Source organism: Coregonus lavaretus, assembly GCF_964263955.1.
Source record: "Coregonus lavaretus genome assembly, chromosome: 17".
Lineage (NCBI taxonomy): Eukaryota > Metazoa > Chordata > Actinopteri > Salmoniformes > Salmonidae > Coregonus > Coregonus lavaretus.
Genome location: NC_140004.1, coordinates 7,132,798 through 7,153,950, shown reverse-complemented (window position 1 = coordinate 7,153,950; position 21,153 = coordinate 7,132,798).

Here is a 21,153-nt window from a genome sequence, read left to right as displayed (position 1 = left end):
CCACACCATAACCCCTCCTCCTCCATGATTTACGGTGGGAAATACACATGCGGAGATCATTCATTTACCCACACCGCGTCGCACAAAGACAAGGCGGTTGGAACCAAAAATCTCCAATTTGGACTTCAGACCAAAGGACATATTTCCACCCGTCTAATGTCCATTGCTCGTGTTTCTTGGCCCAAGCAAGTCTCTTCTTCTTATTGGTGTTCTTTAGTAGTGGTTTCTTTGCAGAAATTCAACCATGGAGGCCTGATTCTCACAGTCCCCTCTGAACAGTTGATGTTGAGATGTGTTACTTGAACTCTGTGAAGCATTTATTTGGGCTGCAATTTCTGAGGCTGTTAACTCTAATGAACTTATCCTCTGCAGCAGAGGTAACTCTGGGTCTTCCATTCCTATGGTGGTTCTCATGAGATCCAGTTTCATCATAGCGCTTGATGGTTTTTGCGACTGCACTTGAAGAACCTTTCAAAGTTCATGAAATGTTCCGTATTGACCGACCTTCATGTCTTAAAGTAATGATGGACTGTCGTTTCTCTTTGCTTATTTGAGCTGTTCTTGCCATAATATAGACTTGGTCTTTTACCAAATAGGGCTATCTTCTGTATACCCCCCCCCCCCCAACCTTGTCACAGCACAACTGATTGGCTCAAATGCATTAGAAGGAAAGAAATTCCACAAATTAACTTTTAAGAAGGCACACCTGTTAATTTTTTTTTAATGCCATTTAGCAGACGCTTTTATCCAAAGCGACTTATAGTCATGCGTGCATACACTTTTGTGTATGGGTGGTCCCGGGGATCGAACCCACTACCTTGGCGTTACAAGCGCCGTGCTCTACCAGCTGAGCTACAGAGGACCACAATCAATTGAAATGCATTCCAGGTGACTACCTCATGAAGCGAGTGTGCAAAGCTGTAATCAAGGCAAAGGGTGGCTATTGGAAGAATCTCAAATATACTTTGATTTGTTTAACACTTTTTTGCTTCCATATGTGTTATTTCATAGTTTTGATGTCTTCACTATTATTCTACAATGTAGAAAATAGTAAAAATAAAGAAAATCCCTTGAATGAGTAGGTGTTCTAAAACTTTTGACCGGTAGTGTACGTGTGTGCGTGCATGCACGCCCATGTGTGGGTGTGTTATTTTTCTATATTTTTTATTAAAACATACAAAGTGCCTGCAGTGAAGCTGCTCAACATTTACATTACATTCAGTCATCTAACAGACTCCCATCCAGAGCGACCCACAGAAGCAACCAGGGTCAACGCCCTGCCCAAGGGCACGTCGACAGATCACCCACCAAGTCAAAATGGGGACCTGAACCAGCGACCTATCGGCCACCGGCCCAAGCACCCAACTGCCAGGCCACCAACCCTCCAAGATCCCCCCACAGTTCCCCGAGAACTGCCCCTCAACCATCTGAACCCCCCCCCCCCCCCCCCCCCCCACACACACACACAGAACCCCCCCCCCCCCCCCCCCTTAGAAAAACAAATAAAACAACCCCTCCTTCCATTCCCCATACCTAAAATGTACAGTAGACACTAATTTGATGTTACCAGAAACAGACACATAAGTAATCTCTGTTAACCGAGAAGTAACATCTAAGTTAATTTGGTCAGCTGCGTGATTAACTTCTGTGTCATACTTGTTAGAAATGTAGAGTTCCGGCAAAAACAAAGTCTCCCCCCTGCTCCCCCTCCCCTGAATCGTGAGGGCACACGCGCAATGCAATCCTGATATGCCCAAAAAAACTGTGACAAAAAAAAAAAAAAAACGGATCTAAAGTTGCTCAGATCTCACGGATCCCATTCAGTCCTGGCAGATACTCTTGGTTTACAGGCAGAATCTGCTCACGGAAGATTCATAGATAAGCAACAGGGGCAAAGGTGAAGAACATTGTACCAAGTTCATTTCCCTTAGGTTGTGATTGTAGTGATTATGAACATTAATGAATGCTATCTGCTGTAGTTATCACCAAACCTCTATGTTGTCACAAAATCACCCTCAAATGTCATAATTATCTCAGGAGTCTCTACATTTATCCGACAGCTGCATTCCTATATGTGCTTTAGGGTCTGAGGACTAACATCAGGCAGTAAATAGGTCCATGATAACTAGGCTTTGAAGAGTTGGTAGAGATGTATAGGGCATGTGCATAGGATGGAGAAAGTCTTAGCTTAGGGTTTGTTGCCACAAAGGTATGTGCGCTAATCTTTTCCTCTGCTTACACCTCAGGCATCCACTTATTATCTGACGTTTTTTGCTAACCTTAAAGATGGATTCTACATGTTGTGGGCGTCCCTATGCCGCCCCACGTTTTGTGTTGTTTTCTCACTTTGAACGCAAACAAGAGGGTTTGTCCTACGCTGCTCTGGGCTGGCCTTCTGGGCAAGGTGTTTCTTCGTGCTAACTCCCACCCACTCAAATGACGTTGCTAGAGAGAGAGGAAGTGGGAAGTAACTTTCTACAGCCGCTAAAGATAAACACAGCAGACACAGCCATCATGCTAATGTGCCACACTCGCATCTCGGTTCCCGGCTTGTGTGCTGGTGTCATCACTCGCCCTCCCCATGAGACTTCTGCTTCAGAAAATAAAGATGCTCCCAGCTCAGGTACGCATCATTTCATATCACTGTCATTTGTCTGTAAAATCAAAGTGGAGCAAATAAAGTTGCCGGGTGTCACCCTGCAAAAATGAATTTATGGCCATCAACATTAGCTATAACTATTCTGCCAGGTTTTGACATTGTACATGATGCATTGTCATGTTCATCTTCTTGACATATTTTATTTAGCTGGCTAGCTAGCTGACTACTATAATTAGCTAGCTAGCTAATAACACTGTAAAAAAACATAGTTTGGTGGAACGTGACCTAGCATTGAATGTACAAAGAATTGTAAGTGCGCATGTTTACCAGTTGTGTTATTACAATAACTTAATAACATTTAGCGACAATGTGATTGTCATTTATTATGTACCTGTCTAGCTAGCTAACTTGCAAAATCGTTTTCCTTATTAGCTAATAGATGCGGTGAAGAGGTCAATGGAACGCAGACAATAGGGGATGGAAGAAGGATGAGGGATTGGCGCACATTCAATAAAGTTGATATTCGTCAAATCCGTCATTATTGATGTATTGAAACAAGCCCACAATTTGTTTACTAAAGTCTGATTTCGATATATTTGGCTGTTTTTGCTGCATAACATTTCGAAGTTGTCCTTTTTCAGGTTTAAAAAAAGTGACTGCTAAATGCTAACTTCCGTTCATATAAGCTGTTATCATAGCTAGCGTATTAAAGTCGTTTTTAACTGTAATGCAGTTGATTGGATGTTGATGACATGAACATGTATTGGGGTTGACATCCAAACAAGCATTACACTGATTTTTACCTCAACATAGTGTGAAATACACATGTAAACAATTGCCTAAATGTAGGATAATTTTGCTGAGGGGCAATGATGAAATTGGGGATCTTTCCCCCTCGGGTTTCCATGGCATTTTCATTGTTTGGTCGGTTTCAATTGACCTTTTTACCGCAGCTATAACAGAGCTTAGCAAACAGTCTTATAATACTAATAATATGCCATTTAGCAGACACTTTTATCCAAAGCGACTTACAGTCATGCGTGCATACATTTTTTTTGTGTATGGGTGATCCCGGGGATCGAACCCACTACCTTGGCGTTACAAGCGCCGTGCTCTACCAGCTGAGCTACAGAGGACCTATATATATATATATAGTGGCTTGCGAAGGTATTCACCCCCCTTGGCATTTTTCTTATTTTGTTGCCTTATAAACTGGAATTAAAATTGATATTTTTTACACAACATACCTACCAATTTTTACACAACATTCCTACCATTTTGCACTTTGAAGATGCAAAATCTTTTTTGTTGTGAAACAAACAAGAAATAAGACAAAAAAACTGAAAACTTGAGCGTGCATAACTATTCACCCCCCAAAGTCAATACTTTGTAGAGCCACCATTTGCAGCAATTACAGCTGCAAGTCTCTTGGGGTATGTCTCTATAAGCTTGGCACATCTAGCCACTGGGATTTTTGCCCATTCTTCAAGGCAAAAATGCTCCAGCTCCTTCAAGTTGGATGGGTTCTGCTGGTGTACAGCAATCTTTAAGTCATACCACAGATTCTCAATTGGATTGAGGTCTGGGCTTTGACTAGGCCATTCCAAGACATTTAAATGTTTTCCCTTAAACCGCTCAAGTGTTGCTTTAGCAGTATGCTTAGGGTCATTGTCCTGCTGGAAGGTGAACCTCCGTTGCAGTCTCAAATCTCTGGAAGACTGAAACAGGTTTCCCTCAAGAATTTCCCTGTATTTATTGCCATCCATCATTCCTTCAATTCTGACCAGTTTCCCAGTCCCTGCCGATAAAAAACATCCCCACAGCATGATGCTGCCACCACCATGCTTCACTGTGGGGATGGTGTTCTCGGGGTGATGAGAGGTGTTGGGTTTGTGCCAGACATAGCGCTTTCCTTGATGGCCAAAAAGCTCACTTTTAGTCTCATCTGACCAGAGTACCTTCTTCCATATGTTTGGGGAGTCTCCCACATGCCTTTTGGCGAACACCAAACTTATTTATTTCTGTCACGCCCTGACTCAGGGGACGGTTATTTGTTGAGTCAGGGTGTGTATATTTCGTGTTGTGTTTATTTCTATGTTTAGTTTCTAGATCATTTAGATCTATGTTGGCCAGGGTGGTTCCCAATCAGAGGCAGCTGTAGCTCGTTGTCTCTGATTGGGGACCATACTTAGGCAGCCTTTTGGCACCAGTCAGTTGTGGGATCTTGTTCCGTGTGAGGTATGTTATTTTGTCTACCTTGGACTTCACGTTTCGTTTGTTGTTTTGTCGTGTGTTCAGTACGTAAATAAATATGAATACATATCACGATGCGCCTTGGTCCTTCTCGTTAATGAATGATCGTGACAGAAGATCCCACACATCCTGGATCAAGCAGCGTGATGAGAGAGGATGGACTTGGGAGGAGATGAGCGAGAGTCTGGCAAGAGGGATGGAGGCCATGATCACGGGGGAGAGACAAGCCCCCACATTTTTTTGTCTTGAACACTATAACACAATGTACCCAATTGGCTACTAATAGGCCTATACAGTGCCTTCAGGAAGTATTCAATCCCTTACATTTTGATAAGCTAACATATGGAATTGTTTTAAGATGGTCATATTATGGATCATTTAGCTATTTGAGTTGGCATTGTAGGACCCCTTTAGTTACAGTTGAAGTCGGAAGTTACATACACCTTAGCCAAATACATTTAAACTCAGTTTTTCACAATTCCTGACATTTAATCCTAGTAATGTGAAATGTCAGAATAATAGTTTGGAATGATTGATTTATTTCAGCTTTTATTTCTTTCATCACATTCCTAGTGGGTCAGAAGTTTACATACACTCAATTGGTATTTGGTAGCATTGCCTTTAAATTGTTTAACTTGGGTCAAATGTTTCGGGTAGCCTTCCACAAGCTTCCCACAATAAGTTGGGTGACTTTTGGCCCATTCCTCCTGACAGAGCTGGTGTAACTGAGTCAGGTTTGTAGGCCTCCTTGCTCGCACACACTTTTTCAGTTCTGCCCACAAATGTTCTATGGGATTGAGGTTAGGGCTTTGTGATGGCCACTCCAATACCTTGACTTTGTGGTCCTTAAGCCATTTTGCCACAACTTTGGAAGTATTATTGGGGTCATTGTCCATTTGGAAGAACCATTTGCGACCAAGCTTTAACTTCCTGACTGATGTCTTGAGATGTTGCTTCAATATATCCACATAATTTTCCTTCCTCATGATGCCATCATTGTTTGGTCGGTTTCAATTGACCTTTTTACCGCAGCTATAACAGAGCTTAGCAAACAGTCTTATAATACTAATAATATGCCATTTAGCAGACACTTTTATCCAAAGCGACTTACAGTCATGCGTGCATACATTTTTTTGTGTATGGGTGATCCCGGGGATCGAACCCACTACCTTGGCGTTACAAGCGCCGTGCTCTACCAGCTGAGCTACAGATTACCTATATATATATATATATAGATATATATATATAAATAGATGGCTAAATGCCATCTATTTTGTGAAGTGCACCAGTCTCTCCTGCAGCAAAGCACCCCCACAGCATGATGCTGCCACTCCCGTGCTTCACGGTTGGGATGGTGTTCTTCGGCTTGCAAGCACCCACCTTTTTCCTCCAAACATAACAATGGTCATTATGGCCAAACAGTTCTATTTTTGTTTCATCAGACCAGAGGACATTTCTCCAAAAAGTACTATCTTTGTCCCCATGTGCAGTTGCAAACCGTAGTCTGGCTTTTTAATGGCGGTTTTGGAGCAGTGGCTTCTTCCTTGCTGAGAGGCCTTTCAGGTTATGTCGATATAGGACTCGTTTTACTGTGGATATAGATACAGTATCGGGAGGCTGCTGTCGGGAGAGGTTGTGTTTTTCTCTAGCTGGAGGTAAGCAGGAGGTAAGCTTCTCATATGGTGTTGAGTAAAGCTTAACCATGTATTAGATCGTAGGTAGGTAGTTAGTTGTAGTTAGGTATTGTATTTATTATAGGTTAGTATTGTTGTTATTGTAGGTTTCCATAGGTAATTGTAGGTTAGTATCGAAGCACGAGGCTAGCTAGCTAGCGGGTAGCTACTGGTAACGATTAGCAATGGTGGAGAGCTGTTTCCAATGTTAATGTGCTGCTACCCAACGTTTAATTTTTGCTGCGTTATGCGTTATGAAAGGAACTAGACACGGACATGAATTATCTGTTTAGTGTGCTAACACACTCTTGGCAGTTTGTTGTAACCAAGTATTGGTGCTAAATTGTGTGTTAATGGATGCTAGCTTGCTAGTTAGCTACGGCGTCATAGCTAGGTATCGTGGGTTGTTGTGGGTAGTTACTGCAGGTTGGCAGTGTCTTCGGCCGTGCCGGCTGTAGCACGAAGCGAGCTAACTAGCCGTTTTTCGAACAGAGTCAGAGTCAACACAGTAGCCATTGTGTGCCGGGTGTAGCACGAAGCTAGCTAGCTAGCCGTTCTTCAAACAAAGTCAACACAGTGGCCATTGCTAGCTACCCAACACGACCAGCTAACTGTACTGTAGTAGCTAAATACAATATACTTGTCCTAGCTAGCCAACGTTGAATCATTGCTGCGTCACGAAAGGAACCTGACACAGACACGAATGATCTGTTTAGTGTGTTATCATACTATTGGTGTGTCTTGGCAGTGTCTTCGGCCGTGCCGGCTGTAGCACGAAGCGAGCTAACTAGCCGTTTTTTTGAACAGTCAGAGTCAACACAGTAGCCATTGTGTGCCGGGTGTAGCACGAAGCTAGCTAGCTAGCCGTTCTTCAAACAAAGTCAACACAGTGGCCATTGCTAGCTACCCAACACGTCCAGCTAACTGTACTGTAGTAGCTAAATACAATATACTTGTCCTAGCTAGCCAACGTTTAATCATTGCTGCGTCATGAAAGGAACTTGACACAGACACGAATGATCTGTTTAGTGTGTTATCACACTATTGGTGGTTTGTTGTGACCAAGTGTTTGTGCTAAAATGTGTTACTGGATGCTAGCATGCTAGTTAGCTAGTTAACACACTATTGGTGGTTTGTTGTGACCAAGTGTTGGTGCTAAACTGTGTGTTAAACTGTGTGTTATTGGATGCTAGCATGCTAGTTAGCTATGGTGTCATAGTTAGCTAGCTGAATAAAGTGGGTTGAGTCTATTCCTTTAAACATTGAACCGATGTGGTTCACAACAATTCTGATTTCTAAAGGTGGAAGTTGGGAGAGTTTTTGTTCGGGTGGTTCAGTGAAACAATTTTAGTTTCTGAGGTAGAAGTTTTTGGTGAGGGAGGCCCTGCTCTCTCCTCTCCCAGATGCTTAGCTCATTTCATTCCGATCTCCTCTGCATTTTTGTAGCCATTTGCTACAGCCTGTCAACTATGCCTCTGCCTATCCCTGTTCTCTCCTCTCTGCACAGGCTACACAAACGCACCACACCGCGCGGCTGCTGCCTCTCTAACCTGGTGGTCCCTGCACGCACCCCTCACCTGGAGTTCCAGGTCGCAGGCAGCCTCTGGAACTGCCGTTCTGCTGCCAACAAAGCTGACTTCATCCCAGCCTATGCCAACCTCCAGTCCCTCGACTTCCTGGCGCTGACGGAAACATGGATCACCACTGAAAACACTGCTACTCCTACTGCTCTCTCCTCGTCTGACCATGTGTTCTCGCATACCCCGAGAGCATCTGGTCAGAGGGGTGGTGGTACAGGAATCCTCATCTCTCCCAAGTGGACATTCTCAATTTTCCCCCTAACCCATCTGTCTATCTCCTCATTTGAATTCCATGCTGTCACAGTCACTAGCCCATTTAAGCTTAATATCCTTGTCATCTATCGCCCTCCAGGTTCCCTTGGAGAGTTCATCAATGAGCTTGACGCCTTGATAAGTTCCTTTCCTGAGGATGGCTCACCCCTCGCAGTTTTGGGGGATTTCAACCTCCCTATGTCCACATTTGACTCATTTCTCTCTGCCTCCTTCTTTCCACTCCTCTCCTCTTTTGACCTCACCCTCTCACCGTCCCCCCCTACTCACAAGGCAGGCAATACGCTTGACCTCATCTTCACTAGATGCTGCTCCTCTACTAATCTCACTGCAACTCCCCTCCATGTCTCCGACCACTACTTTGTTTCCTTTTCTCTCTCGCTCTCCTCCCACACTACTCACTCTGCCCCTACACAGATGGTAATGCGCCGCCGCAACCTTCGCTCTCTCTCTCCCACTACTCTCTCCTCTTCCATCCTATCATCTCTTCCCTCTGCTCAACCCTTCTCCCTCCAATCTCCTGATTCTGCCTCCTCAACCCTCCTCTCCTCCCTTTCTGCATCCTTTGACTCTCTGTGTCCCCTATCCTCCCGGCCGGCTCGGTCCTCCCCTCCAGCTCCATGGCTTGATGACTCACTGCGAGCTCACAGAACAGAGCTCCGGGCAGCGGAGCGGAAATGGAAGAAAACTAAACTCCCTGCCGACCTGGCATCTTTTCACTCCCTCCTCTCTACATTTTCTTCATCTGTTTCTGCTGCTAAGGCCACCTTCTACCACTCTAAATTCCAAGCATCTGCCTCTAACCCTAGGAAGCTCTTTGCCACATTTTCCTCCCTCCTGAATGCCCCCCCCCCCTCCTCTCTCTCTGTGGATGACTTCGTCAACCACTTTGAAAAGAAGGTTGACGACATCCGATCCTCGTTTGTTAAGTCTAATGACACTGCTGGTCCTGCTCACACTGCCCTACCCTATGCTTTGACTTCTTTCTCCCCTCTCTCTCCAGATAAAATCCTGCGACTTGTGACTGCAGGCCGCCCAACAACCTGCCCGCTTGACCCCATCCCCTCCTCCCTTCTCCAGACCATCTCCGGTGACCTTCTCCCCTACCTCACCTCGCTGATCAACTCATCCTTGACCGCTGGCCATGTCCCTTCCGTCTTCAAGAGAGCGAGAGTTGCTCCCCTTCTCAAAAAACCAACACTCGACCCCACTGATGTCAACAACTACAGACCAGTATCCCTTCTTTCTTTTCTTTCCAAAACTATTGAGCGTGCCGTCTTTAGCCAACTCTCTTGCTATCTCTCTCAGAATGACCTTCTTGATCCAAACCAATCAGGTTTCAGGACTGGTCATTCAACTGAGACTGCTCTTCTCTGTGTCACGGAGACTCTCCGCACTGCTAAAGCTAACTCTCTCTCCTCTGCTCTTGTCCTTCTAGACCTGTCTGCTGCCTTTGATACTGTGAACCATCAGATCCTCCTCTCCACCCTCTCCGAGCTGGGCATCTCCGGCGCGGCTCACTCCTGGATTGCGTCCTACCTGACCGGTCGCTCCTACCAAGTGGCGTGGCGAAAAGCAGTCTCCGCACCACGTGCTCTCACCACTGGTGTCCCCCAAGGCTCAGTTCTAGGCCCACTCCTTTTCTCCCTATACACCAAGTCACTTGGCTCTGTCATATCCTCACATGGTCTCTCCTATCATTGCTACACTGACGAAACACAACTAATCTTCTCCTTTCCCCCTTCTGATAACCAGGTGGCGAATCGCATCTCTGCATGTCTGGCAGACATATCAGTATGGATGACGGATCACCACCTCAAGCTGAACCCTGGCAAGACGGAGCTGCTCTTCCTCCCGGGGAAGGACTGCCCGTTCCATGATCTCGCCATCACGGTTGACAACTCCGCTGTGTCCTCCTCCCAGAGTGCGAAGAGCCTAGGCGTGACCCTGGACAACACCCTGTCGTTCTCCGCCAACATCAAGGCGGTGACCCGCTCCTGCAGGTTCATGCTCTACAACATTCGGAGAGTACGACCCTGCCTTACACAGGAAGCGGCACAGGTCCTAATCCAGGCACTTGTCATCTCCCGTCTGGACTACTGCAACTCGCTGTTGGCTGGCCTCCCTGCCTGTGCCATTAAACCCCTACAACTCATCCAGAATGCCGCAGCCCGTCTGGTGTTCAACCTTCCCAAGTTCTCTCACGTCACCCCCCTCCTCCGCACACTCCACTGGCTTCCAGTTGAAGCTCGCATGCGCTACAAGACCATGGTGCTTGCCTATGGAGCAGTGAGGGGAACGGCACCTCTGTACCTTCAGGCTCTGATCAGTCCCTACACCCAAACGAGGGCATTGCGCTCATCCACCTCTGGCCTGCTGGCTCCCCTTCCTCTGCGGAAGCATAGTTCCCGCTCAGCCCAGTCAAAACTGTTCGCTGCTCTGGCACCCCAATGGTGGAACAAGCTCCCTCACGACGCCAGGACAGCGGAGTCACTCACCACCTTCCGGAGACATTTGAAACCCCACCTCTTTAAGGAATACCTGGGATAGGATAAAGGAATCCTTCTACCCCCCCCCCCCCCCCCCCCCAATTGTAAAGTGGTTATCCCACTGGCTATAGGGTGAACGCACCAATTTGTGAGTCGCTCTGGCTAAGAGCGTCTGCTAAATGACGTTAATGTGCCCTTGAGCAAGGCACTTAACCCTAATTGCTCCTGTAAGTCGCTCTGGATAAGAGCGTCTGCTAAATGACTAAAATGTAAATGTAATACTTTTGTACCGGTTTCCTCCAGCATCTTCACAAGGGCCTTTGCTGTTGTTCTGGGATTGATTTGCACTTTTCGCACCAAAGTATGTTCATCTCTAGGAGACAGAACGCGTCTCCTTCATGAGCGGTATGACTGCTGCGTGGTCCAATGGTGTTTATACTTGCGTAATATTGTTTGTACAGATTAACGTGGTACCTTCAGGCGTTTGGAAATTGCTCCCAAGGATGAACCAGACTTGTGGAGGTGTACAATTTTCTTTCTGAGGTCTTGGCTGATTCCTTTTGATTTTCCCATGATGTCAAGCAAAGAGGCACTGAGTTTGAAGGTAGGCCTTGAAATACATTCACAAGTACACCTCCAATTGACTCAAATGATGTCAATTAGCCTATCAGAAGCTTCTAAAGCCATGACATCATTTTCTGAAAATTTCCAAGCTGTTTAAAGGCACAGTCCATTTAGTGTATGTAAACTTCTGACCCACTGGAATTGTGATACAGTGAATTATAAGTGAAATAATCTGTCTGTAAACAATTGTTGGAAAAATTACTTGTGTCATGCACAAAGCAGATGTCCTAACCGACTTGCCAAAACTATAGTTTGTTAACAAGACATTTGTGGAGTGGTTGAAAAACAAGTTTTAATGACTCCAACCTAAGTGTATGTAAACTTCCGACTTCAATTGTGTATATATATATATATATATATATATATATATATAAACAAGAGTTTACAAGTATTTGATAAAATATTGAATTTGGCCTTTACTATTATAGCCAATAGAAACGCATTGAATAACATATTCATAAATGGCAAAAAGACAGTCAAAACATGTATCATAAGGCATAAGGTTTTGAAGTGTCTGTCCTATATCTAGGAGATTTAAGAAAGCTCAGGAAATATTTTAGCTCTTTTGTACACATTTTTAACCCCTTATTTTTGTTCACACAAAACTACTTCCATCCTTCCATTCTTTTGTATGGGTTACCTTCAGACAATTCCCGTGACACTTGTGTAGAGCAAAATGGAGAAAACCAGCGTGTTCATGAGAGTCTCCCCTTTCATACAAACAAAAGGATTGAGACGCAGTCCATGCAAAAAAAACTGATATCTCTAGCTTAAATTGATGGATTTTGATGGTGATTTTTTTATTATGTTACTTAGATTGGCACATGGGTGCACCTTTTTTATCCTGAGCTTATTTAGGCTTGCCATAACAAAAGGGTTGAATACTTATTGAGGCAGTGTATCTAGCTAATAACCTGGAGAAAACATTTTTATGCCATCACTTGTTGGTTTAGTAAAGCTACCCAATGACTGTACAGTAACTTGCCAATCCACAGTAACAGCTTATCCAGTACAATGTCTGCCTACTTATTAATTAGAACATATTCATTAGAATGACTTTTATGAAAATGTATGTCTGAATATGTGCAGACATTCTATTTAAAAGTGATGTGAATGAATTGCATAAGATTCAATCATTCATAACTTATCTTCCAAAATAGAGGATAGTGATATAAACTGGAACAGGCTTTGCTAATATGAATGTTTACGATAGGTCCATTCCACTGATTGTTTACTGTCCTGCACGTGTTTGTGATCTGCAGGATGGAAACTACAACCCTGACAACTAGGACAGCAGTGGCAGCACTTTTGACTTAGGCCAGAGCCCATCCAGGGAGGCAGGCAGAGGGTGAGGGTGAGGCTGTGGTCGTGGTCGAGACAGGGGAGCAGAGGCTGAGGTGCTTCGGCACCCTGGCGTCCCGTTAGGGGTAGAGGTCGAGGAGGCAGGACCAGAGGACATCCCATAGGGGAAAGTGAGGACAGTGCCAGGATGGAGGGGCTTCTGCAAGACAGGTTTGTGTTGGTTGGGGCTGTCAGGTGATCCATCTCCATTCCTGGAGATCTGATGTGCATGCATGTTTTACATTTAGCATTTTGATTCCTATAATCAAAGTACTGGGGTTTATCTAACCTCTGGCATGTGAACTGTTCTTACCGTTACATATAGAAATATAATGAATGAGGCTAATATGGTTCCCCACTGTAATTTAACATCTACGGGATCAGTGTCCCGTATAGGGGATGGCTGAGGTAACGTGCGCTAATGTGATTAGCATGACTGTTGTAAGTAACAGTAAACCTTCCAGGACATAAACATGTCTTATATGGGCAGAAAGCTTAAATTCTTGTTAATCTAACTGTACTGTCCAATACAGTAGGTATTACAGTGAAAAAATACCATGTTATTGTTTGAGGAGAGTGCACAACAACAAAAAACGTATCACGGCAACTGGTTTGATACATTTGCCTCTGAAGGTAAATAATGTACTTACATTCAGTAATCTTGCTTTGATTTGTCATCCTAAGGGTCCCAGAGATAAAATGTAGCATAGTTTTGTTTGATAAAATCCATTTTTATATTCAAATGTAGGAACTGGGTTCTACAGTTTGAACCCCTGCTGTCTCTGGCTCCACACCCACCCCGTTCAGCCATCTAGATGTGTGAAAGTTAGTGTATAAGCTAATGATCCATCATGTATGACATTCCTGGGAGTGTGTAAACTTACATTTTATAATACCATATCATTTTTGTATGTTCTCTATAGTTATGTAGTTGAAAATGCAATGCTTCACTGGATAAATCTGAAACTTTGCACACACTCACACTGCTGCCATCTAGTGTCCAAAATCTAAATTGCGCCTAAACTGCAATATTTTATTGTGGCCTTTCTCTTGCATTTCAAAGATGATGGAACAAAAAAAAAATAGAAACTGCATGTTTTTTGGTTTGTATTATCTTTTACCAGATCTAATGTGTTATTCTCCTACATTAATTTCACATTTCCACAAACTTCAAAGTGTTTCCTTTCAAATGGTATCAAGAATATGCATATTATTGCTTCAGGTCCTGAGCTACAGGCAGTTAGATTTGGGTATGTCATTTTAGGCGGAAATTGAAAAAAAGGGTCCGATCCTTAAGAGGTTAATCAGGAGTGCTAGATTTGGGTTGGAGAAAAAGTATCATGTAGCTCATAGACACACAATGATTGACACTATGTTTCCTGCTGATCAGTTTTTTCAGGATTATATCAGGAACCTGAACCTGGAGGAAGCTTATCTAGAGGTGTTCGGTGGATATGAGCCTGGACTTGTTTTTGATTTTCTAAGCTAAGTGCCTACGTTATCTGGAAAGCCAACTCCCCCTGATGTTCCAGACTGGTGTGGGTGCCATTGCTGCCGGCTGATGGCCACCGATCTGGCGAGGAAGTGCTGTGGCCAGGGACCAGACACATGCATCAGCCGGATATCGCATTTTGATCTGTATGTACTGTTGAGGAGTCATCTGATGCTAGCAAACCGGCTCCGGGATGACCTCCTAGTACAGAGTGAAAGGCGGAACCAGGAGCAACCCACAAAGAGCTATGCCATGCAGCTTACAGGCAGTATGTAACCTGGAGGTGTGGTGCCCTGGGAGCTGGCAACAGGGTTCTCATTCCAAACTGCTGTGTGTGGCGAATCAGGACTCCATGATCCAAAGTGGGCTTTTTTCCTGGGAGGTTGTAAATAGATAAGTCCTGCCATGTATATGTGTACTATTTATGTTTAATCAGTGTTCAGAGTTCATTACACCTTTGATAAAGATAGATACTTTGACAAATGTCTGTGTGGTCATTTATATTATGCAGCAAGTAGTCCATTTCATCTGTGGTTATGTTACTCCAGCAGTGTTGATGCTGATGGGAGAGAAAAATAAAACGTATTTAGTCAGCCAACAATTGTGCAAGTTCTCCCACTTAAAAAGATGAGAGAGGCCTGTAATTTTCATCATAGGTACACGTCAACTATGACAGACAAAATGAGGAAAAAAAATCCAGAAAATCACATTGTAGGATTTTTAATGAATTTATTTGCAAATTATGGTGGAAAGTAAGTATTTGGTCAATAACAAAAGTTTCTCAATACTTTGTTATATACCCTTTGTTGGCAATGACACAGGTCAAACGTTTTCTGTAAGTCTTCACAAGGTTTTCACACACTGTTGCTGGTATTTTGGCCCATTCCTCCATGCAGATCTCCTCTAGAGCAGTGATGTTTTGGGGCTGTCGCTGGGCAACACGGACTTTCAACTCCCTCCAAAGATTTTCTATGGAGTTGAGATCTGGAGACTGGCTAGGCCACTCCAGGACCTTGAAATGCTTCTCACGAAGCCACTCCTTCGTTGCCCGGGTGGTGTGTTTGGGATCATTGTCATGCTGAAAGACCCAGCCACGTTTCATCTTCAATGCCCTTGCTGATGGAAGGAGGTTTTCACTCAAAATCTCACGATACATGGCCCCATTCATTCTTTCCTTTACACAGATCAGTCGTCCTGGTCCCTTTGCAGAAAAACAGCCCCAAAGCATGATGTTTCCACCCCCATGCTTCACAGTAGGTATGCTGTTCTTTGGATGCAACTCAGCATTCTTTGTCCTCCAAACACGACGAGTTGAGTTTTTACCAAAAAGTTCTATTTTGGTTTCATCTGACAATACGACATTCTCCCAATCCTCTTCTGGATCATCCAAATGCACTCCAGCAAACTTCAGACGGGCCTGGACATGTACTGGCTTAAGCAGGGGGACACGTCTGGCACTGCAGGATTTGAGTCCCTGGCGGCGTAGTGTGTTACTGATGGTAGGCTTTGTTACTTTTGTCCCAGCTCTCTGCAGGTCATTCACTAGGTCCCCCCGTGTGGTTCTGGGATTTTTGCTCACCGTTCTTGTGATCATTTTGACCCCACGGGGTGAGATCTTGCGTAGAGCCCCAGATCGAGGGAGAGTATCAGTGGTCTTGTATGTCTTCCATTTCCTAATAATTGCTCCCACAGTTGATTTCTTCAAACCAAGCTGCTTACCTATTGCAGATTCAGTCTTCCCAGCCTGGTGCAGGTCTACAATTTTGTTTCTGGTGTCCTTTGACAGCTCTTTGGTCTTGGCCATAGTGGAGTTTGGAGTGTGACTGTTTGAGGTTGTGGACAGGTGTCTTTTATACTGATAACAAGTTCAAACAGGTGCCATTAATACAGGTAACGAGTGGAGGACAGAGGAGCCTCTTAAAGAAGAAGTTACAGGTCTGTGAGAGCCAGAAATCTTGCTTGTTTGTAGGTGACCAAATATTTATTTTCCACCATAATTTGCAAATACATTCATAAAAAATCCTACAATGTGATTTTCTGGAATTTTTTTATTCTCAATTTGTCTGTCATAGTTGATGTGTACCTATGATGAAAATTACAGGCCTCTCTCATCTTTTTAAGTGGGAGAACTTGCACAATTGGTGGCTGACTAAATACTTTTTTTCCCCACTGTAAGTGTCAATGGCCATTGAAAACCAAATTATCATAGTTTTGATTCCAACTCAATGAAATGCAATATTTGTTTTTCATGTTTTTATTAGGAAAAGGTTATAAACCTTCTAATATTAAACACCTTCCTAATATTGAGTTGCTCTGTGTAGTCTCCGTAATGGCATCCCTGTTCCGGAATCCAGCCTCTTGCAGCTTATTCGCCTCTGTAGTTCTGGCTTGTATGTAGCTGTATGTCTTTGGGGATTTGACCAAATTTACTGTCCATTTTCTGGATTATAATTTTTTGGTCCAGATACACAAACGTTACTGTACTGACCTACTGAACATTACCATTCCTTTGCCCAGATTTAGATTAGGTTTTGGCTGCATGCTTTTGTGCCATTGCTCAAGGCATTTAACTCCAAATCTGCAGCCAATCTGTGGCTGAAACTTTCGTGTTTGTGTGTAGTGTGAAATCATGATCAAAGTTATTGATAATAGGATACAGTAGAGAACTTGCAGAAGGTATTTACATCAATCACTATACACCTTTCTACCTCCTTTGGCCATCCTTGTTGAGCTGGGCAAGGTCTGTCTGTGAAAGTTGTAGTTGATGGCAGCCAAAAGAGTTCTAGCAGCATACTCGGTGGAGAGAAGGAAAATCTCTTGGCTGCGTACATGAGCAGATAGTTTTGGAAGAACTCCAGCTCTGCTGTTGATCTGTGAAAATATATTTAGAATATGTCATTACTAATTCAACACATATCAGAAGTGTTAAACAAATATAAAATACTTGCTTGCCTAAATTGGAATTAGTGGTAATTGAGTATGTAATCAAGTAATACCCCATAAATTGAAATCATAAATTACCCACCATGACGACTTTGTGAATACCAACAATTCAGGTATTTGGTAATGTCCTTTAGCCATCTCTTGTTCAGCACAATCTCAGTCAGGGCCAGTTGAGCTGGTGATCCTCTTTCCAGCCAGTCCTTGGAAAAAGGGTTCTCCAGACTACTGTGGTTACATTGTCCGAACATCCAGCTGTGCTCGTTGACAATGTGATGAATTACGCTGGTCCAGTTGTCCTACGAACAAACAAGGAAAGTTACAAGTCAACAGTGCCTCGAAACGAGAGCCTTTTATCACATACTGTAGGTGCTATGCCAGGATTACAGTATGTCCGGAAGTGATGTAACCTTATGTCTCAATTACTTCAATTATAATTTGCTAAGACTTTGTATCCAGCATGAACTGGTCGTGTGTCTGAGAGACCTTGCAAGAATGCCAGAAGTGATTGACAATGTCTTTGGCCCACTGAAGTAAGGCTGACGTGTGACGCTCCTGTCCTGCCTAACAATCATATGGGCCATTAGAATATATTACACAAACTCAAATATGGGTTTTTACAGATAAGAATTCAGTTTGTTGAAAAGTGCATGCGTATAGAATCACTTAGTGCAACTATTTTCCTGAAAAGGTTTTTGGCTCCATGTAACATGTCCAGGCTGTTAGTAACACCTGTGTCTTTGAACTTACCCTTTTCTGGGTCTAAGACAGAGAATCATAATTCATATCTTATTCATTTTAGCTCTGCAACTCATTCTAACAGGTTATAGATTAGTGACAACATAGTGTTGTGTAACTTACCTCGTTCAGGTCCACTTCTATTATCAGCCTGTCCATAGTCCTCACAAATGCTTCCTTCTCCATGATGGAAGAGTTACTCTGTGTTTCCCTCTTGTCGATGTTGACCACAGAAATTCTCTCTTTGGACTCATTTTCCATAACGCTGTATGAATGAAAGCATAACCAAACATGATTCAGCCAAGTTTCAACGAAAAAGGTAATCAGGAGCATGATTGAAGGACTTGATAACCCTAAAAAACATTCCTTACCTGTAAGTCCAGTACTGAGCTGAATGGCCAGGTGAATTCATTCTACCATCAGCTGAAAGACATAAAAGTTGGACAAGTGCATTGTAATAGGTGTAGCAGGTGAACAACAAGGAAAAGTAATATTAAGTATTAGATATGAAACATTTGGATTACGATATACAGTACCAGTCAAAAGCTTGGACACACCTACTCATTCAAGGGTTTTTATTTATTTTTACTATTTTATACATTGTAGAATAATAGTAAAGACATCAAAACTATGAAATAACACATATGGAATCATGTAGTAAGCAAAAAAGTGTTAAACAAATCAAAATATATTTCATATTTGAGGTTCTTCAAAGTAGCCACCCTTTGCCTTGATGACAGCTTTGCACACTCTTGGCATTCTCTCAAACGGTCAGGTTTTCACTCAGGGAAGGATATGGAGAGGGAATCACTCTTACACATACTGATCTGTCTTGGGAAGCTGAGAACTGCTGAACAGCATTTACTTAGATGTCAAAACGTCAATTCTTCCTACTGATATATGGTCTTGTAAGCCAAAAAAACTTGCCATGTGAAGTTCATTGTAAAGCAGAAAACAAAAGTGCAAGCATCCATTGAATTTAGGGAGCCATACATGTCTTTTTAAAATCTAATTCTATATAGAAATGTTTTCAGCTTGAGTTATTTTATCGGCCAAGGCCACGAATACAGAGTTTTTACCCCCGCCCGGCACCCACTGGAAACTTAGTTCTCAAATCTTAGGATCCAAAACACGTTCTGCACATGTGTTATTTACACACATTAACTTTTCTTTCTTTTCTTTCATTAACACCCTCTTCTGAACCCTAAAGCAATTTGATCAATATGATGATGTAGTGGCAGCCTATAGACGGGTTGGTTGCTTAACAGAGTGGAGATGGAACCAGACTCATTAATAAATTTGACACTCTCTCATTGCCCCCCGTACAAAAACTCCTCACCTGCTTAATAATTAAGGATCTGCTTAACGTGGATCAGCCTCTTCCATCTAATCATTGGTTTTTAGGAGCATATCAACCCACATGGCTAATTGAAAGATGAACGAGGTCCACACATCTGTCCAGTTGGTGGAGGTAATGCTCCTGGCCAACTGCCATATACTGTAAAATCCACAGAAGAAGAAGAAAAATTTGCTAGCAACAGCAAGCTAGCTAAATGTCCATACATATTTCATATGTGTTTTAACCTGTCCCAAATTGATATAGTTGGTTCACAGTTGGTTTTGGTATTTTAACTTGCGTTAAACATGTCTGGTAGGGATAGACAACATTTGTATTTTGTATTTATTATGGATCCCCATTCCTGGGGTCCAGCAAAATTAAAGCAGTTTATACATTTTTTTTTTTAACATTACAATGCAGTCACAGATTTCACAACACACTGTGAGCCCTCAGGCCCCTACTCCACCACTACCACATATCTACAGTACAAAATCCATGTGTACGTGTATGTTATCGTGTGTGTATGCATGTGCCTGTGCCTATGTTTGTGTTTCTTCACAGTCCCCGCTGTTCCATAAGGTGTATTTTTATCTGTTTTTTAAATCTAATTTTACTGCTTGCATCAGTTAGTTGATGTGGAATAGAGTTCCATGTAGTCATGGCTCTATGTAGTAATGTGCGCCTCCCATAGTCTGTTCTGGACTTGGGGACTGTGAAGAGACCTCTTGTGGCATGTCTTGTGGGGTATGCATAGTGTCCGAGCTGTCCACCAGTAGTTCAAAAAAACAGCTTGGAAAATTCAATATGTCAATACCTCTCATAAATACAAGTAGTGATGAAGTCAATCTCTCCTCCACTTTGAGCCAGGATAGATTGACATGCATATTATTAATATTATAGCTCTCTGTGTACATACAATGTTCAGCCGTGCTGCCCTGTTCTGAGCCAATTGCAATTTTTCTAAGTCCCTTTTTGTGGCACCTGACCACATGACTGAACAGTAGTCAGGTGCGACAAAACTAGGGACTGTAGGACCTGCCTTGTTGATAGTGCTTTTAAAAAGGTAGAGCAACGCTATATTATGGACAGACTTCTCCCCATCTTAGCTACTGTTGTATCAACATGTTTTGAACATGACAGTTTACAATCCAGGGTTACTCCAAGCAGTTTAGTCACCTCAACTTGCTCAATTTCCATTATTTATTATTTATTAGAAGATTTAGTTGAGGTTTAGGGTTTAGTGGATGATTTGTCCCAAATACAATGCTTTTAGTTTTAGAAATATTTAGGACTAACTTATTCCTTCCCACTCACTCTGAAACTAACTGCAGCTCTTTGTTAAGTGTTGCAGTAATTTCAGTCGCTGTAGTAGCTGACATGTATAGTGTTGAGTCATCCACATACATAGACACACTGGCTTTACTCAAATTCAGTGGCATGTCATTAGTAAAGATTGAACAAGTAAGGGACCTAGACAGCTGCCCTGGGGAATTCCGGATTCTACCTGGATTATGTTGGAGAGGCTTCCATTAAAGAACATCCTCTGTGTTCTGTTAGACAGGTAACTCTTTATCCACAATATAGCAGGGGATGTAAAGCCATAACACGTGTTTTTCAGCAGCAGACTATGATCAATAATGTCAAAAGCCGGACAAAAGTCTAACAAAACAGCCCCCACAATCTTTTTATCATCAATTTCTCTCAGACAATCATCAGTCATTTGTGTAAATGTTGAATGTCCTTCCCTATAAGCATGCTGAAAGTTTGTTGTCAATTTGTTTACTGTAAAATAGCATTGTATCTGGTCAAACACCA